The sequence below is a fragment of the Rana temporaria genome, chromosome 5 (genome assembly GCF_905171775.1).
Source record: "Rana temporaria chromosome 5, aRanTem1.1, whole genome shotgun sequence".
In the NCBI taxonomy this organism is placed as follows: Eukaryota; Metazoa; Chordata; class Amphibia; order Anura; family Ranidae; genus Rana; species Rana temporaria.
This window is the reverse complement of record NC_053493.1, coordinates 247,876,813-247,896,501: the sequence shown is the minus strand read 5'-3', so window position 1 is coordinate 247,896,501 and position 19,689 is coordinate 247,876,813.

Below are 19,689 nucleotides of genomic sequence, written 5' to 3'. Positions count from 1 at the left end.
TCAAGGAGCTAAGTGTGTGCCTAACATGTGTTAATCTGTGTATTATGTGCTACTTTTTACTAAAAATCTATGTGTTCCTTCTCTCTGTTTTACAGGGGGGGGGGGAAATGTTCCCTCTGTACTGAGCACTGTGCTGTTTGTCAACACAGGGCTCTGGGCTGTGTTTGGACAAAGCTGATAAGCAGGTCCTGTCAATGAACCAGGACCTGCTGACAAAATCCTCTTGTCCAATCACAGCGTGAGTCAGATATTTGAGCATCTTTGGGGACACACGGGCACACTGAACCTGGAAGAAGGCAGCGACGTACACATAAGTCGCTGTGCCTGTAGGAGCCGCACGTTCGCAGTGCAATGCAGGCAGGCAGACCTGCTCATGGGCCCTCCTATTACTTCTATATGGAACTGACCTGTAATTGTCCTATACAATTTATATTGTAAACAACCGCATAAACTGTAGGCTCTATATAAATCCAGTATAATAATAATAATAATAATAATAATAATAATAATAATAATGCATAACTAACATTCAGTATCTAAGAAGACAATGTTTTTGATTCCCTTGCTGTTGGGACTGATAAGACGACCAGTTGCACTGATTCTACCCCTCATCACAGTAACCTCTAAACTAAAAACCATCTCAGTCTGCCAAATGACACCGCTTGCTATGATAATAACACCTATTACTGGAGAGAAACATACAAGCACAATAAAAATACATGCAAAAGAATCTTACAAATATGTGTCAATGAACCACTATTATCCAACCACAAGTGTTCATTCAAATACTATCCTACATCAGTGGTAAGTTCGGGGAACCCAAGAGGGAGCAGCTTAGTTGTACATTTTTCACCATTAGCTTTATCAGGAACAACACACAGAGATATTCTGCAACCAATTGGTTAAATACCGTAAATAACCTATTGGTTTCTTTCATTTGTGTTGTTTAAAATGAACCTATCACAAGTCCTTTCCTACCCCTGAAGAAGTGTTTTGTTGTGACTTTATCCTGCACACCACTGGTTGGGTGGCAATGCTCTTTTTATGCTGGCTGTATTGGACATATTTGGACATATTTGTTATTCAATTGAATAAACCGCTTGTTTTGTTTATATTAGGTCATGGAGTTTGTGTTCCTTTCGTGTGAGTAATACATGCTGACCAAAGGGAGTTAATATTGGAGCCTTGTGAAGCCTTTGGAAGCAAGCTATTGGTGTAGAATACAAGAGCTATATTCCAGGCTATTGCTGCGGAGAGCATAAATTAATTTGTTTTTTATGTTGTATTGACCTCTTTTAGTTTTGAAGCCTGCTATTTTTGGTAAGCAGTTTTGCACAGGTGGAGGTGGTGAATCACAGGAAGATGCACTTTGGTGACTAAGGATTTCACAGCACCAGTCTGTTTTTGGAAATTTAAGGACTATGAATTTTTTTATTCATTAATTTGATTACGAGCACTTTTGCCGTGTACACACGATCGGAATTTCCGACAAGAAAAGTTTGATGTGAGCTTTTGGTCAGAAATTCTGACCGTGTGTAGGCCCAACAGGACATTTTCTTTCGGAATTTCCGACAGCAAAAATTTGAGAGCTGTATTCAAATTTTCAGACGGGAAAAGTTCTTGTCGGAAATTCCGATCATCTGTATGCAATTCCGACACACAAAAATCCTACGCATGCTCGGAATCATTGAACTTCATTTTTCTTGGCTCGTCTTAGTGTTGTACATCACTGCGTTCTTGACGTTCGGAATTTCCGACAACATTTGTGTGACCGTGTGTATGCAAAACAAGTTTGAACCAACATTTTGTCGGAAAAAAACAAGTTTTTCTTCTCGGAAATTTCGATCGTGTTTACGCGACATTAATTCATATTTATGATTTATGAATATTGCTTAATAATTGACACACGTACACAGTATTAGTTTATAATATCATTTTTATTTGTTTAATTTAAAGAGACAATGCACTTATTGTTGACTATCACAAACCCTGACTAATCATAAATTAAAGTTATATACAAATCTTGACAATTTTTCGTGAAGAAATAAAGCTTGGCCCCATCCTCTTTCACATCATGCACCTCCTTTTTGATATTTTATTGTGATAGGTGGTTTTATTGAACAAAAAGAAGTCTTGGGAGGTGGAGGGAGGCAGATGCCAGTTTAACTTAAAAGAAAAGTCATGATTTGCATACCATTTCAGCTGTTAATACATTTGCAAGCTTGTATAAAAATGTTTTGGTTGCATACACACACTGTGCTTTGTAAGTGGACCCGCAACCTCATGTGATGGGTGTGGGGGGGCAACTTCTGCTGGAATCACCTAGACCAGGGGTGCCCAACCTTTTGAAGAGTGAGGGCCACTTAAGTGACTTGGTAACCGATCGCGGGCAACAATGAGCAGAGCGGGTGGATGGCATGTTCGTGTCTGCTCTGCATATGTAGAGCGGACACGGACACAGCCCACTATACTTTTTTTTTTTTTTGCGGATCAGATTGGAGGTAGGACACAAGTCGGTTTATGTCTGCCACTACTTAGAGGTGAATGGAGGGTCCAATTGCTCGGACTGTCAGACTGACCGTGTGAAAGGGGCCCAAGGCTGCTATTATACTGATGAGCTGCAGTTTACCCGCACCGCTTTCCTGCACTTTGCAATAGACTTCTATTATATTCTGCAGGTTTGGTGCACTTTCAGAAAGCTCACCAAACTCGCAGGTAATAACAGAAGTCTATGGCTCAGTGCATGTAAACTGAAGGTAAACTGCTCTGCACCTGCAGATCACTTTGAAAGCAGCCCAGTAACCACTGCAAAACAGATATGCCCATATATACACTGATTTTAGAAATAAACTGACCTTTAATAATAGTATTTCTATGCCATCCCAGAGCAGAAGGTCGCGGGCCACATTAGAGGGCTCCGTGGGCCACTTGTGGCCCCTGGGTCACTGGTTGGGCACCCCTGACCTAGACAATCCCAGTGGATATGGGAGTGAGTACCTGCCAGAAATAGGTACTAGCTCCCCTATCCTTCTTAAAAAAAAAGTGTCATAAATGTTAGAGGAGGGTGGAGGATTTGAAGACTCAGAACTGCCCATTTAGACACTTAAGACCCATACACACTATGGGCCAGATTCAGCAAGAATTTACGCCGGCGTATCTATAGATACACCACGTAAATTCATAGCTGCGCCGGCGTATCTTCTTTCTGTATTCAGAAAGCAAGATACGCCGAAATTAGGCTAAGATCCGACTGGCGTAAGTCTCTTACGCCATCGTATCTTAGGGTGCATATTTACGCTGGCCGCTAGGTGGCGCTTCCGTCGTTTTCGGCGTAGAATATGCAAATGACCTAGATACGCCGATTCACAAACGTACGCGCGCCCGGCGGAATTGTTTTACGTCGTTTGCATAAGGCTTTTCCCGCGTAACGTTGCTCCTGCTTCTATGAGGCGTACGCAATGTTAATTATGGACGTCGTTCCCGTGTCGAATTTTACATTTTTTACGTCGTTTGCGTAAGTCATTCGCGTAAGTCGTTCGCGAATAGGGCTTAGCGTAAATTACGTCCACGTCGAAAGCATTGACGATTTGCGGCAGAATTTCGAGCATGCACACTGGGATTCTTTCACGAACGGCACACGCGCCGTTCGTTAAAGACGTCCTTTACGCGGGGTCATGTTTTATTTACATAAAACACGCCCACCTCTTGAAAATTTTAATTTGGCACGCTTACGCTGGCTGATTTACGCTACGCCGCCACAACTTACGGAGCAAGTGCTTTGTGAATACTGCACTTGCCAGTCTAAGTTGCGGCGGGGTAGCGTAAATAACATACGCTACGCCCGCACAAACTTACGGCGGGCTACTTGAATCTAGCCCTATCAGTTTTCCTGTAGGTTTTTCTCTATAGGTTTACCAAAACCATGTAATGCATACGAATTGAAAGGTTTGACCTCATATTAGATGGTTTTGGTAAACCTGAAGAGAAAAACCTGCAGGAAAACTGATAGGCCCGGATTCTCGTACCCCGGCGCATAGTAATGCTGGCGTAGCGTATCGAATATACCCTACACCAACGTCACGCAGTGCGGCGAGCACAGTATTCATAAAGCACTTGCTCCCAACGTTGCGCCAGCGCAACGTAAAGTCTTCGGCTTAAGCCGGCCTAATTCAAAGTAGGTGGAAGTGGGAGTGATCCATTTAAATGAACCGTGACCCCATGCAAATGATGGGCCGAACGAACAGCGCATGCGCCGCCCCGTGGACGCATCCCAGTGCGCATGCTCATAATCGCGTCGGAACGAACGCCTAAGATACGTCGAATCACTGAACGTAACCTACGCCCAGCCCTATTGACGTAGTACTACGTAAACGACGTAAAATACGACGGCTGTTCCGTGGTTCATACCTTTGCATGGGATGCGCCTCCTATATGTGGAATAACTATACGCCGGACGTAAGCCTTACGCAAACCGCGTATATTATGCGCGTATCTCCCTCATTTGCATATTTGCAATGAGGCAGCCAGCGTAAATATGCGCCCAAGATACGTCGGCGTAGGAAAGTTACGTCGTTCGGAGGAAGCCTATTTTCAGGCGTATCTAGTTCTATGGGCGACGGCGCACATTTACACTTACGCGGCGTATCTGTAGATACGTGAATCCGGGCCATAGTGTGTATGAGTCTTTAGAACTTAAATAACGGAACCCTGCAGGACCACCTAGTGGCCATATGTGTCACCTGATAAATAGTGTGGCTACGCTATTCCATTCACCATTCCATTACATTCATGCAAACTGAATGAATATTTTTTCTGTGATGTATTATTTTTTGTTTTCATCCTGCAGGCTTACGGTACATAACAAAAATGTAATTTAACTGTTGAAATTTTGTCAGAGACCTACATGCAGTGGGTTCAGCAGCGACAATATCCACTATATGGAGTGCAGCAACCAATTGCAACCAATTTGCTTGGTTAAAATTCTCTGCTTACTGTGTCCTACTATTTAGTGTTCTCTTGTTTCATGCTGTTGTTCCTCATTTCTTCCCTGGGTTTCCTTTCCTGTACTACTTTCTGTGTGTTGCACATCTACTATTCCTTCTGTCCTTCCAGGATCTTGCTGTTTCCTTGTTCTACTTCTCTGGCTGCTTTATTGTAATAAACCATCATTTCCATAAATTGCATTAATGATAATCAACACGCTAAAAAAACAGCTGTTATGCAGTCTGGAATAAATATTTTTGTAATAGTACCCCATGGGGTTGATTTACTAAAGGCAAAAAGGCTGTTTGCTTTGCAAGGAAAGTTACACTTTGCAAGGCAATTTACCCCAGAACCTAGTGAATATGAAAAAGTTTTACTTTGCAAATGATACCCAACCACATGCAAGGAAAAGGGGTTTATGCTTGCATATGATTGGATGATAGAAGTCAACCTTATTCAATCGGCTCTGGGTAAATTTCTCTGCAAAGCGCAACTTCCCTTGCAAGGTGAACAGCCCATTTGCCTTTGGTAAATCAACCACTGTATCTGTATTAAAAGCCAGCAGTTCCGAATGCAAGGTTGGCCATGAGGCAAAAAGGTATAGCCCCTTTATTTTGGGGATTTATGATGGAAATGAGACTTGTAAATACCCTTTAATTTAAGGCAGAACTTCACTCTCTCAATCAAGATGAAATATTTCTAATCCTTATGCTGCTAACATTAGTAAATAGATAGGAAGGTATATTAAATTTACTTGAATTAAACTTTTTTCTTTTTACATTTCTTCTGTTGCATCCTGGTTGTTGATTCTTCAGAAGGGGAGGGAACGAGGTAGGAGGCAGGGGTCAAGTCCTGGGGAAAAAAGTGTGGGAACTCCCACCCAAGATCCACTCCCCCACCAAAAAAAACCCAAAAAATTATACGCTCATATGCATAATTACTAAACCGCATGTTTTTTTTCCGATCCACTGTACCTTAGTAATCCTTTATGTTACTGGCCACTTCCTGTATATGGATTCATCGGGTAGTGTGCGGGTATTACGTCACTTCCCCGATGCCGCAATGTCTCCTGGGAGCTTTTGTCATTGTTCCCAGGAGACATTGCGGAGGTCTGCCACGAGTTATCAAGGGATTTAGAAAGAACTTTAAGCAAGTTCTTTATAAACACCGTGATAACTCGCAGCAAACCTCTGCAATGTCTCCTGGGAACAATGACAAAAGCTCCCAGGAGACATTGCGGCATCGGGGAAGTGACGGAATACCCGCACACTACCTGATGAATCCATATACAGGAGGCGGCCAGTGACATAAAGGATTACTAAGGTTCGCCTGCCCCTGACAGTGACTGGAGCCGGGCATCGCCGCTTAGTGAAGGATTGGCTCGGGCGGCTCGGCTGCTCTCTGCTGCTCTTGTTCTGCAAAGGGAACTGCGTTCCTGCTGTGAAAAAAGTGCAGGAACTTCGTTCCCACGCGTTCCCGCAGGACTTGAGCCCTGGTAGGAGGGGTTCGCTCTGCTAAGCACACCCTCTTTCCTACATGCCTGATCTAAGAGCAAATTAATTCCAGGAATTAAATGCTACACAAATCATCTGCCTTTACTCAAGATGGCTTTGACTAGAAATGCTAGGAGGTGTATTTCAAAGTGATTTCTCAACAAAATAAATCATGGCAACATGGCTGGATGGGTGGGGTAGCTCTGAATATTAAAGAAAAAAAATATCAGTTTTGGTCTGTGCTCAGATACAGTTTATTTCTGCATTAAAGTGGATGTAAACCCGATTTGTTTTTTTGGTTTTTTTTATGTTACAAGGTACAGTATAAGATTTCCTATCATCTGTGCCCAGTCTTGCCACACAGAGTTAATCCAGCTCTGAGCAATTCTCTTTTATTGTTCAGTGAAATAAAACGGACTTACAGAGAAAAACCTTAGTCCGTTCAGCCCCCTTCTGTGAGTGACAAGTTATTTACATATCTCATGCACTAGCCTGGAGACAGGCATTATTTTTTAATTCCCACCCCCACTCCTTTTCTGAAGTTATGTGGTTACTTTTCTGGATTTTGACTGGATTTTAGTGATCATAGCAGAATTTAGTGTAAGGAATACATAGGAAAGAATGCATGTTGACAAGGGGAGTGTAGAGGAGGGCGGGGAGTCTACTGACATCACGACTCGACCCATAGAGCTCCAGACAACAGATCCACCCACAGAATCTGTAGTTTTTCAGTTCTTATAACAGACAGGGGAGACATTAGACAGGTAAGGATACATGCAGGAGGCATGTATATCCTTATAGATCAGCACTATGGCAGTAGTTTAGAAAGGATGAGAGTGGGTTTACATTCACTTTAAGGAAGCTCTTGTCTAGTGGAGGGATTTTTGGTTTCCTTTAGTGAATCTTACCATAACCTGTCTGGGTATACATTGTTTGTTCCTATGTCAACCAATCAGATGAGTTATCTGCTGTCTTGGTACAAGGAGATACAAACCCCTATCTGGCCGTTTGGCAGCACGGATTGTGCGCTACACTGGAGAAGCTACCCCCCATTGCTGGAAATTAACCTTTCTGCAGATTCATCTACAGATTTTTTGTTGGTTGCTGGGGTCTCAACTCGCTCTAGTATCTGCGCATCCTCTGACTGAGTGGATCTGACTTCCACTAGTCATTGCCTTGGCAATCTTTGCTCCTCGTGCCGCTGGGACCATCTGGGCTGCGTTTTGACATATTTGATTCAGTTACTAGCAGAATTGACCACTTAATCCAAAAGAAAAGTTGCAAGGCCCTGACGAAGCACCTTTGTGCGAAACATGTTGGCTACCTGCATACTGTCACTTATCTCACTTTTGTAACTTCTGTGGTCCAATTAATTTCTATAATTGTTTTTATGAATTATTAATATTAAAAAACTTTTGATAATTTTGTAAAACCTTCTGTGTTCAAATCTGGATGTCTCCCAAATCATGTCTCCCAAATTGTCTCTTTTTTTTATTTTTTTTATTGTTTCTAACCACGGGATTGTGAGTTAATGTCATTTGGATCTGGAAACAATCCCACCATCTCTCTTTTTTATGAGTTATCTGAATAGTTGCAAAATGTGTTTATGGTAATTTTTACAATACAGTGTGTCAAAAGATGGTAGGAGAATTACAGAAATAACCAGAAGAGTGGCATGTTTTCAAATCCTGGCCTAGATTTAATCTGCCTTTGCTCTGAGACATACAACATACTAGGGAAAAAAATGCATAATCCATGTTAAAGGCCATCAGCTCTGCATTTAGTAGAACAGCATCCTCACATATCTCCCTGAATATGTGTGCTGTGGTTCCTATTGCATAGATTTAAAGCAAATTCTATTAATTTCTTTAATCTGAACAATCTTTGTAAATTTACTGTGAAGATCACCACACATTTGCTTCCTTGAATCCTGTTACACGTTTTCACTTTATCTCGTGAGTAGGCATTGCTGTTTTACAGAATTTACAGAGCCTGCCCTCTGAGGTACAGAGATGCTGAGAGGAGGAGCTTCGGGAGGCGGCGGCAGTATAGGAATCAGAGCTTGCGGACAGCAAGGTACCATGGGATATATAGTCCTTAGAAATTGAAAGTTAAGAGCAGAAACTGCAAAGCATGTAGGGAATCCAGGAAGTTGTGGAAATAGATGGCCAACAGACAGACAGAACTCACACCTTGAAAGGAGGTTTTTCAAGTAAGCTTATATTGGTTATAAATAAACTTATATTAGTTAATAATAACTATTGTTTGTATTGCTATTACAATGCTAATGCTATAAAATGAAAGTGTAGATTGTCATAGATTTCCTTCCATGATTGGAAAATAATTGAAATTGAAAGCAAACCTAAAGAAACCTTTAGCTGCAAGCTCCATTAATCTAAAGTATCCCTGAAGTAGTTTGCCCTGTATGCTTATTGCTCACTTTCTGTCTTTCGCTTATTGGTTGAAAATCTATTTTCCTGGTTGAATCTCTCAGAACCCTCATCATGTTTTGATCACATGAAATTGTGGGGTTGATTTACTAAAACTGGAGAGTGCAAAACCTGGTGCAGCTGGGCATGGTAGCTAATCAGCTTCTAACTTCAGCTTGTACAATTAAGCTTTGACAATGAGGCTGGGTTCACACTACTACACTACTTTCATCCTACTTTGCTCTGTGTTCAATGTTTCCCTATGAGAGCTGTCTTACTGGTCCTACACTGGTCCTACACAAGTCGGTCCGACTTTGAAAATGCTCCCTGTACTACTTTGGTCCTACATTGATCCTACTTCAGCCCATTGAATGTCATTGAAGTCGGACCAAAGTAGTATCCTGTTCATGAAAGTAGGATGGATGTAGGACCAATGTAGGATAAATGTAGGACCAATGTAGCAGAGCAAAGTAGGATGAAAGTAGTGTAGTAGTGTGAACCCAGCCTGAGTCTAGGTTCACACTGATTCGGATTGGAATTCAGCTGAATTCGCACAATTTCAAACTCCCATGTCAGTCCGACTTTGGGAGTGATTTCAGAGACATCTGTGCGGGTTCCTGCACAGATGTCTTTTGAAATTACCCCCAAAGTCAGCAAAAGGAACTACTTTTGGGAATCGGTGCACCGATTTGGACTGTGCCGTTGCTGGGAACAGGGGGCCATTTGACAAGTCAAATAGCATGTCAAAATGGCCCGATGTGAACGTGGGCTTAACCACTTAAGACCCGAACCATTATGCTGGTAAAGGACCTGGCCCCTTTTTGCGATTCGGCACTGCGTCGCTTTAACTGACAATTGCGTGGTCGTGTGACGTGGCTCCCAAACAAAATTGGCATCCTTTTTTTCCACAAATAAAGCTTTCTTTTGGTGGTATTTGATCACCTTTGCCGTTTTTGTTTTTTGCGCTATAAACAAAAATATAGCGCCAATTTTGAAAAAAAAATCTATATTTTTTACTTTTTGCTATAATAAATATCCCCAAAATATATAAAAAATAATAATTTTTTTCTCAGTTTAGGCCAATACGTATTCTTCTAGATATTTTTGGTAAAAAAAAATCGCAATAAGCGTTTATTGATTGGTTTGCGCAAAAGTAATAGAGTTTACAAAATAAGGGATAGTTTTATGGCATTTTTATAAAGATCTTTTTTTTTACTAGTAATGGCGGGGATCAGCGATTTTTTTCATGACTACGACATTATGGCGGACACATCGGACAATTTTGACAAATTTTTGGGACCATTGTCATTTTCACAGCGAAAAGTGCTATAAAAATGCACTAATTACTGTGAAAATTACAATGGCAGTGAAGGGGTTAACCACTAGGGGGCGCTAAGGAGTTAAGTGTGCCCTAAATGAGTGATTCTTACTGTAGGGGGGCGTGGCTGAACGTGTTATGTCACTGATCGTCGTTCCCTATAACAGGGAACAGACGATCAGTGACAAGCCACAGAGAAGAACGGAGAAGGTTTGTTTACACTCACCTCTCCTCGTTCTTCAGCTCCTGTGACCCGATCGCGGGACACCGGCGGTGATCAGGACCCGCGGGCGCGGTCACAGAGCTTCAGACCAGGTCGCGAGCGTGCCGCCGGCTGGCCACTTATACACCTTAAATATGCATTTTTATGCATTTTTAATAAAACACAAATATAACCCTAAAAACTAGTTAAGAATATTTTAAAATATATAGAACAAGGCTAGATATATAAAACTATATATTATCTTAACAGGAATCAAGAGGATGGGTAAGGTAACATACTGAAAATATTTTCCTAATAGTCCCAACCAGGGCTTTTTTTCAGGGGGAACTTGGGGGAACTCAGTTCCACCACGTCTGGCTCAGACCCTTTGGCGCCTGCTCACCACAATCACTTGTAAACACAGAAGTCTAGTTTCAGTGTTTACAAGTGACAGCTCTGCACTCTGTGTGTAACCCCCTAAACTCTACACTCTGTATGTAATGCAATCCTGGTATTTAATGCCCCTTTAAGACCCTTATACTGTTTGTGAAATTTGAATGGGGTCGTGGTTGAGTTCCTGCACCTATTTCTTGAGAGAAAAAGCTCTGCTCCCAACAGTATATAAAAATACAATAATGAAAACCATAACCCAATCATTTATTGGAAATAAAGCAGTTCAGGTCGAACTCGACGTTCAGGCCCACTGGCACAAGAACCCGACTTTCATGGATCCAAAAGGATTTGCGCTGGCGAATAAAATTCCCCCCTCTCCACCTTCTCAAGTCCCCAAAATGTTAAGCATTTAGGGTCCCTATTATGAAACTGTCAAAAATGTTTGGATACGTTATGGGTTCTCAAACCTTTTTATAATGTTATTAACAATGGGTACATGGAGAGGTCTAGAGGTCCTCCCAATATACTGTAAACCACAGTCACATTGGAGAACATACACTACTCCTACAGTATTACAACAAGTAATGAGACTTTTGATAGGGTAGGAATTCCCAGTAGTCGAAGCTACAAACTCCTTATGTTTTTTAACCCTTTGTCTCCACTTCTTGCAGGGTGGGCACCTCCCACACGCATAGAAGCCAGTTAAAAGGGGAAAAATCCCTCCTACTTTTACAACCGGAGGGTCTACTACACTCGGGGCTAAAACATCCCTCAATGTGGGTGTCTTCCGACAAATAAACCTGGGACGTGGCGTTATGATTGTACCCAACACCTGATCCTTCTGCAAAATATTCCAAAGCTTCATAACAATTTTCTTAAATTGCTTATGTTGGATATTATAGTCAAGAATGATCCAGAGTTGGGTATCGCCTGTCTTTGATGGTAATTTTGGCCGAGAGCCCATCACCAGGGGTCCTCGATCCATGTCGCCAACCTTTTTAATTTCACCAACAATCTCCTCTTTATTATATCCTTTTTGCAGAAAGAGCTCCGCAAGGATATCTGACTGTGCATAATTACGGTACAATTACGCCGCAGGCGGATAAACTGACCTCTAGGGATTTTGGGACACTGATTTGTGGGGGTGATTGGCACATCTGAGGGGGCTGTGCTGATAATCAATGTGCTTATCAGCACAGATCCCCCCCCCTCTGACAGGGAGAGCCACCGATCAGCTCTCCCTGTCAGCGCGAACCGAGAAATGCCGTTTACCAGAACGTCCTGGTTCACATGATGATCAGCTGTGATTGGTCACAGCTAATCATGTGGTAAGAAGCCTCTGATAGGGGCTCCTTATCACGATCGGAGATGCGGCATGTCAGACTGACACGTCGCACTCGCGATCGCCATTGTGCGTGCCCCTGTGGGCGTGTGCTGGCATGTTATCCTGCTGGACGTCATATGTTGCCCAGTCAGGATAACAGAACCCCTTCCCGGCCGTCAATCTGCTATAGGCCAGACAGGAAGTGGTTAAGATGATCATGCTGGATTGTTAATAACTAATTTTCCTCTAAATTTCATCATGGATATCTTTTCGGTTCACGGTTTCTCTATATTAGAACTTAAGGCCCCTTTCACATGGGCTGGTCCGCTTGGTGGACTCCGCTTGCTCAGCGATCAATTCGCTGATCCCCGATGAGCAGGCAGATGACAGGTCCTTCTCCGCTCACTGTGCAGAGACGGACCTGTCTGAGCCCCGCTCTCCTCTATGGGGAGATCGGATGAAAACAGCCTGCCTGTCCGTTTTCATCCGATCCGATCCACCAGATGGATATAAAATAGGGTTACCATCCGCCTGGATTTCACGCACAGGAGTTTTTTTGGAGGATGCATGTGATCAGCACAGGAACAATTAGCACTGTCCAGGACAGTCAGAGGAGAATTAAAACAAGCTTTACCAGTAGTTAGCCGGACACTGATAGAAGTCACTGCTATATACTGCTGATGAGAAAAAGTATTTAGTAGTTTATATTTACTAAAAGAAACGCATTTTCATGTTCTGTGTACTGTGGGGGACCAAATATAGTTAATGCAGGGTCCTGGGTTTAGTAACACTTTAAATGTGAAGAATTATAATTATACTATATTGATTGATATTGATCCATAGGTCTCTTTAAGAGTTTTCTTTCTCTTTTATCTTAGATTACAAAATATGCCTGCTCCCTCTATTTACAGCACACTGACGTACTGCAAAATGTGACTGTAATTAAACACCTTACTAGAGAGTACACGGGAATATATTTCCAAGCTTGTTTTGCCTGGCAAATGAATTATGTAAACCTTCCCCATCGGAATCTGTTTCAAGTCAATTAATTGTTGTAATTACTTAAGATTTCTTTTTAATGAATATAGCTCCCTGGGGATCAGATGATATCCTGTCATCTCTGGTCCTGATAAATGAAATGTGAAATGTGATTTGTGGCTGGTTTCAGGCTGAACCTTTGCTCTTGAACAATGTCTCTTTCCGAGCTGCTCATTAAGGGGGGAAATGCCCTTGATAGAGCTCTGAGCATTTATAACGGTCTGTCCCTTACAAATTGAATAGAACTTACTGCTGAAAATTTTGCCTCAGTGGAACATTTCATCAGTGAATTATGGGAGTGTGAAATTGTCTACATGCAGAATACACATTATCCCTAGTGCTTGGCATTAAGCAAAACTAGAGATGAGCGTTAATAGAACAGAACGGGTTAAAGGCGCGATCGATGAATCCCAGTATGAGCATAAACAATACATATGTATTTACGCTGCCTCTAAAACAATCAACATTTGTGGTTTCACATGGCATGTGATGCAGACGACGCACAATTCAGAACGGGGATAATAATATTTAATAGCAATACAACAGTGTCAAGAGTATCGTTCTCCTAAACGAATCCAGCGAGTATCTGAGCGTAGATGTAATCAAACAGAGGGCTTCTGATGATTACTTTACACATATCCAGGTGGAAGCGTTCATATTCCCTAGTTACATATGTTATGCTTCAAAGCTTCTCCCTTGTCGTTTGCCTTTGAGCTATCATAACGGCACAGTGATTTCCCACTTCAGTGCAATATTTGTAAGTGTCCTTTTTTTTCCCCAATTCTGATGAACAATGCCACAAAATGTGTTCATCTGGTAGTAATTTGTTTGCAGCAGTTAAATAATAGAATTACAAAACTAGATTAGAATTAAGATCCAATAACTTTTCTGAGATTAATGTCATTTTTCTGTCACAAGCAGTAATGGCTCATTCATTAAAATGGGCCCCTTTTGTTCCTAATCAAGAAAATTTAAGACACGTTAATAACAGGGCTTATGGGTACAGCTACGCTATGTCTAAGTACAGTGTCAGCTAAGCAATTCATGTGCAGTGTCTTTTTTTATATATATTTTTATGCAATATGAATTGTCAATAATGTTGGTGGATAACAACTCGCAGCAGTAAAAAAAAAAAACACCTGTAAGGCAATTGCATAGCATGCTAGCACATTATGAAATACTTGCCTTAGAACAAAGCCCTCCAGCGGCGCACTGTCATCGCTGAGAAGGCTGACATCTTCCCCCAGTCTTTCTTTCGGGCTCTGGTGGTGTGAGTGGTGATGTCCCTCACGTGCATGCACGCTGGTGCCCTTGGTTCACGTAGCTCTGAAGGTCCAGCATGATATGTCGGACCTTCAGAGCGCATGTGCCAGTGACATCATCGGCTGTATCCAGGTTGAATATCTCCTAAACAGTGGACGTTTAGGAGATATTAATTTTAGCTATAGGCTTACCTGTAGGTAAAAATCACAAAGCAGGCTTTACTACTGCTTTAACCTTCTGAGCGGTGTTCCCGAGTCTGACTCAGGGTGAGATTTTTTTGCTAGGATCGGTAACCCCGAGTCAGACTCGGGCTCGCCTCGCAGCATCCATAGGCTTGGTTTACTTATCTTGTCCCTGGATCCAGTGATGCCACCGCGCTGTGTGAGCGAGCGGGACCTCGCTTGATTCACACAGTGCCTCTGTGTGCCGCCGATCTCCGTTCCCTGCAACGTTACGACGCACGGGGGCGGAGAACGGCGCCAAATTCAAAAAGGTAAACAAACACATTACATACAGTATACTGTAATCTTATAGATTACAGTACTGTATGTAAAAAATACACACACCCCTTGTCCCTAGTGGTTTGCCCAGTGCCCTACATGTACTTTTATATAATAAAAACTGTTCTTTCTGCCTGCAAACTGTAGATTGTCCATAGCAACCAAAAGTGTCCCTTTATGTCAAAAATGGTTTTAGAGCAGCTAGAAAACAGCGATAATAAATTATAATCACTTGCAGAATTGTGCGATAGCGATTTGTGGGGAAATTCGTCATAAAAAAATAAAAGTAATGACAGCGACAATTCTGCAACTGAGCACATTTCAGTGATTTTGAGTTGATTACATTATTGAATAATTTTTATTTGAATTATATTATTATTTGTTATAATTATTTATAATTATTTATTATATTATAATTTATAATTTTGTTTTTTAAAAAAAATTCATACCGGGATGCCTACTAGACTCTTGTTTGGTCAGATTTAAGTGAGTTATTCCTAAGAATTACAGGCCTACAGTATAAAACGCCAAATTTCCTTGCAAATAATGGTACCGCTTTCAGCACCTTTTTTCTGAAATAATCATACCGCCAGGGAGGTTAAAGTAGAGCATTACTCTCCTCCTCATTTTTCAAACCGCTGCTTACCTGATTGTGGGTCCTGCACAGTTAAGATACTCACCAGTCCACCGGCCCCTGCGTTGTACTGCCAAGATTTCTCTTCTCCAACCCCTCGCCACCCAGTCCCACAGTATCCTCTTGCATGACGTCATCAGGAAGCTGTCATCTCTTCCAGTTTAAGCCAGAAGCTCTTCTGATGATGTGCTGCTAGGCCCTCTCCTCTTCTACTTTCTTAATGAAGGACTATGGCACAGGACAGTGGGCAAAGTGCACTTCATTTGCCTAGGCGAGTGACGGGCATGGGGTCGAGCGGGGGTGGACCAGAGCTTTTTTATTTAAAAAAACAATGTGTACAGTAGAGGGGTGGAGAGGAGGCAACATCAAATTGAGGTTGAAGATCTGCTTTAAAAGGATAGTCTCTTTTACACCAACTGGAAAAAAAATGAACCCAATTTTCAAGACAAAAAGTGTAGTTGTGTAGAGCTGCAAGATACAAGAAAATGGAATGACATTATTTGTGAGGCTAAACATCTTATCATCTGTGAGTTTTTTACCTTCAGAGATTAATAAAAAAAAGTCCTTCATCACTTAAAAAAAGGACCATCAAAGCACAGAGTACCTAGCAATCAGAAGAAATTCTCAACTAAAGTATTGGCTGGAAGGTTCCATTGTATTTATTACACAGAGCACCAGAAGTATCCCTGTATATAGGGCCTTCATGTATTAAAGCATGGGTCTTCAAACTATGGCCATTCAGTTGTTCAGGAACTAAAATTCCCATCATGCCTGGTCATGTCTGTGAATGACAGATGTTTACAATGCCTCATGAGATGTGTAGTTCCGCAACAGCTGGAGGGCCGTAGTTTGAGGATCCCTGTATTAAAGTATCTGTATCAAGAAAAGTCAATATTTCTTCACAGCCAGTAAATGCATTGAAATCTGAACATGGCAGTAGGATGCTGGAAATGTGATTTTGAATGTTTTAAGCTGTATCTAAACCCAAGAACAAAAAATAAACACATTTTAGCTTACCAGTCCTTGCATTCCTTTTCTTTAATCTGGATTTAGTTCTTTTATTTTCACCTGATGATCCTGCCATTAACACACTTTCTGGGGAAGGGAGTTAACACACTTCCTGTCCTAAGATGACAACACTCTCTTACTGAACTGTATGGAGGAGAAGATTTGTCAGGAAAGGTGTTAGAAATACAGGAAGGGAGGTACAGTATGTAAAGAATACAGAACACCCCCACCCTCTGTTCACACCACAAACTACCATTTCAGATATTAATGATAAAGTATATTGGAACAATGTAGAAAGCTAGATGGGACTTTTAAGGCATTACAATTTATACACATACAACAATTTTTTTATTTTTATTAACGAAATGAATAAAAAAGTACCCCACCTAGTGGCATTTTTTTTGTCTCTCCTCCCCTTGCATGCGTTCTGTGAGTTAGTTTTTGTTTTGTGTATTTATATTATTTGTTGCCTTATGTTTCTGTATTGTTGGGTACCTTTTTGCCTGATTTGTTTCTTTAGAATGTACCGTCAATGACATCAAATTCAGATGATGGCATGGATCCCGAGGAAGAGCTGTGATCATGAAATGCATCGATCATTAAGACACCATACGTCTACAATACAGTCTATGGACTGTTATATGATAATTTATTGCCCTTAGTGGCTCATGGACACAATATGGTTATGCCTCTGGCTTTTTAACTTTGTAATAAAAATTTTACATGTGATTGATGTCTTTGTGCTGGTACAATTAGAGTGTCGTTTCTTTTCCCTCTATTCACCCCTATTTTTTGGTATGATCAAGTGACCAAAAATGTAATATGTTGAAACTTGCCAGACCTTAGATGCTTTGCTGCATTTCCTATAGAGGAATCCATGGGTGACAGGTTAAGGGGGTGACATCATATAAGTATATACTTTTTACTATTGTATATTACATACTTATGACCACCTCCCTCTCTATATGCTGGATTGTACTGAATATATGCCGGACCTTTGCACTCAATATTGTAATTACCGTATTTATCTGCGTATAACATGCCCCAATTTAAGAGGGAAGTTTCAGGAAAAACATTTTTTTTTTAATAAACCACTTTGAAGCAAAATGATGGTATCTGAGCATCAATGCAGCCTGATCTGTGCCCATCTGCAGTCTCAATGCAGCCTGATCTGTGCCCATCTGCAGCCTCAATGCAGCCAGATCTGTGTCCATCTGCAGCTTTAGTGCAGCCTGATCTGTGCCCATCTGCAACATTGCTCCTCACTGCAGCCTGATTAGTGCCCATCTGCAGCCTATACATTTACCAAAATGCCCATCTGCAGTCTTACCTTTCATTGCCAGATCATCCCTGCTGTCTCCGAGGGAAGAGGGGGAGCGAGCGCCATTGAATTACTAAGAGCCGTGATCTCCTTCCTGTGTACCCGGCGCTCCGTCACTCACAGCCATGCCTCCTGCCCCTGCTCATATGATAGACAGTACAGTGGTCCAATGCGGGGCCAGGAGGCGTGGCTGTGCGCAACGGAGTTCCGGATACACAGGAAGGAGATCACAGCTTTATGTAATTCAGCGGTGCTCGCTCCTCTTCACTCAAACAGCTTGGATCAGCGTATAACACGCACACGCGATTTTCCCCTGCTTTTAAATACGGTACATGTTCCTGCCCAATGTGTTCATTGTCCCAACATTTTCTGATTGCTAGATAGTCAGCTATTTAGGGATTTTTTTTTTACCTTTACAACCCCTTTAAGGTAGGCCAGTAAAAAGTGTTAACTCTCTGTCTATATGCAGTGTCCTTATACCTTCTAGTGAGCTCAACTCAAATTATAACAATTGTATTGTCGAAATCAGGAGAGCAGCATGGAGAATAATGCTACTCTACCATAGATACAGTGAAGTGAGTGCGTGTAATCATACTTGGACAGGAAGTGTGTTATTAACAGAATCACCAGGAAGAAATAAAGGGAAATTTGCTTGGACAGTGTTTAACGTGAATTCCAATGGCCCTAGTTCACACCGGATTAAAATGCAACAGAACACTTTGAAAATGCCCATGCAGAGATGCTTCCGGAATGTATTGTGAACTGTCCCTAAGAACAGAAAGAGGTAGGACTTTGTAAAAATCCTTGCAATATACATTGATCACCTAGAGGGGATTGATTTTTTTCTCTGCAAAAGTGGAGTTACTCTTTAGGTTAACAAGTAGTTACAAATAAATGTGTGTAGAATTGAGGTTGTGGCTAAAAGCAATCGGAAAGGGCCTTTAGCGTTAAACTCCTGTCAAACCTGAATAAAGCCTATACATGTGATACATTTTATGTGCCCAGAGCTTTTGTGTTTCATGCAAGAATTGTTTGAGTACAGCAGATCACTCTGCTGTGTGTAATTGCAGGTAAACTTGTGCTAGGGGAACACTAAAATTTTACAGAAAACGAAAATTATTCACTGTAAATTGTCTGGATGTGGGAAGGCAACATCTGCTAAGCATCTCTATTTGTGTTGTGCAAAGTGATAACAAACCCTGCAGAATCAATGACACCAGATGGGCACAACCCATTTATATGACAAGGTGTTACAGTCCTGCATAAAATTGCTTACACCAAAAAGAATGACCTCTGGCCATTGTTGAGGAAATAAAAATATCATCATAGTGTTCAGGGCCAATACTCTACTATACTCCGTTATTCATGTCATGGAAAAAAAGGAAGTTTTTCTCAATGTGATTCATCTCAAGCCTGCCTTGCATACACACGATCCTGAAAAAAAATGCTCAAGCAAAGCGCGGTGACGTACAACACGTACGATGGTGCCACCCTTTGGGCTGCTTATACTAATTTCCCCGTCTCATAACTTGCTTCTGAGCATGCACGTTCTTTCTTCCTCGTTAAAGCGTACACACGACCGTTTTCACGACGTGAAAAACGAAGAGAAAAAATTGAGTAGGTTCTAATTTTAACAGCCATTTTTAACGACCGTTTTTCACGACCAATTAAAAAATCTGAATTTTTCTCGTCATGAAAAACACTCGTGTATACGCGGCCTTAGGGATATTTATTTTTCTATTACTTGCATTCCTCAATAACAACGTATGAAATAAAAAAATAT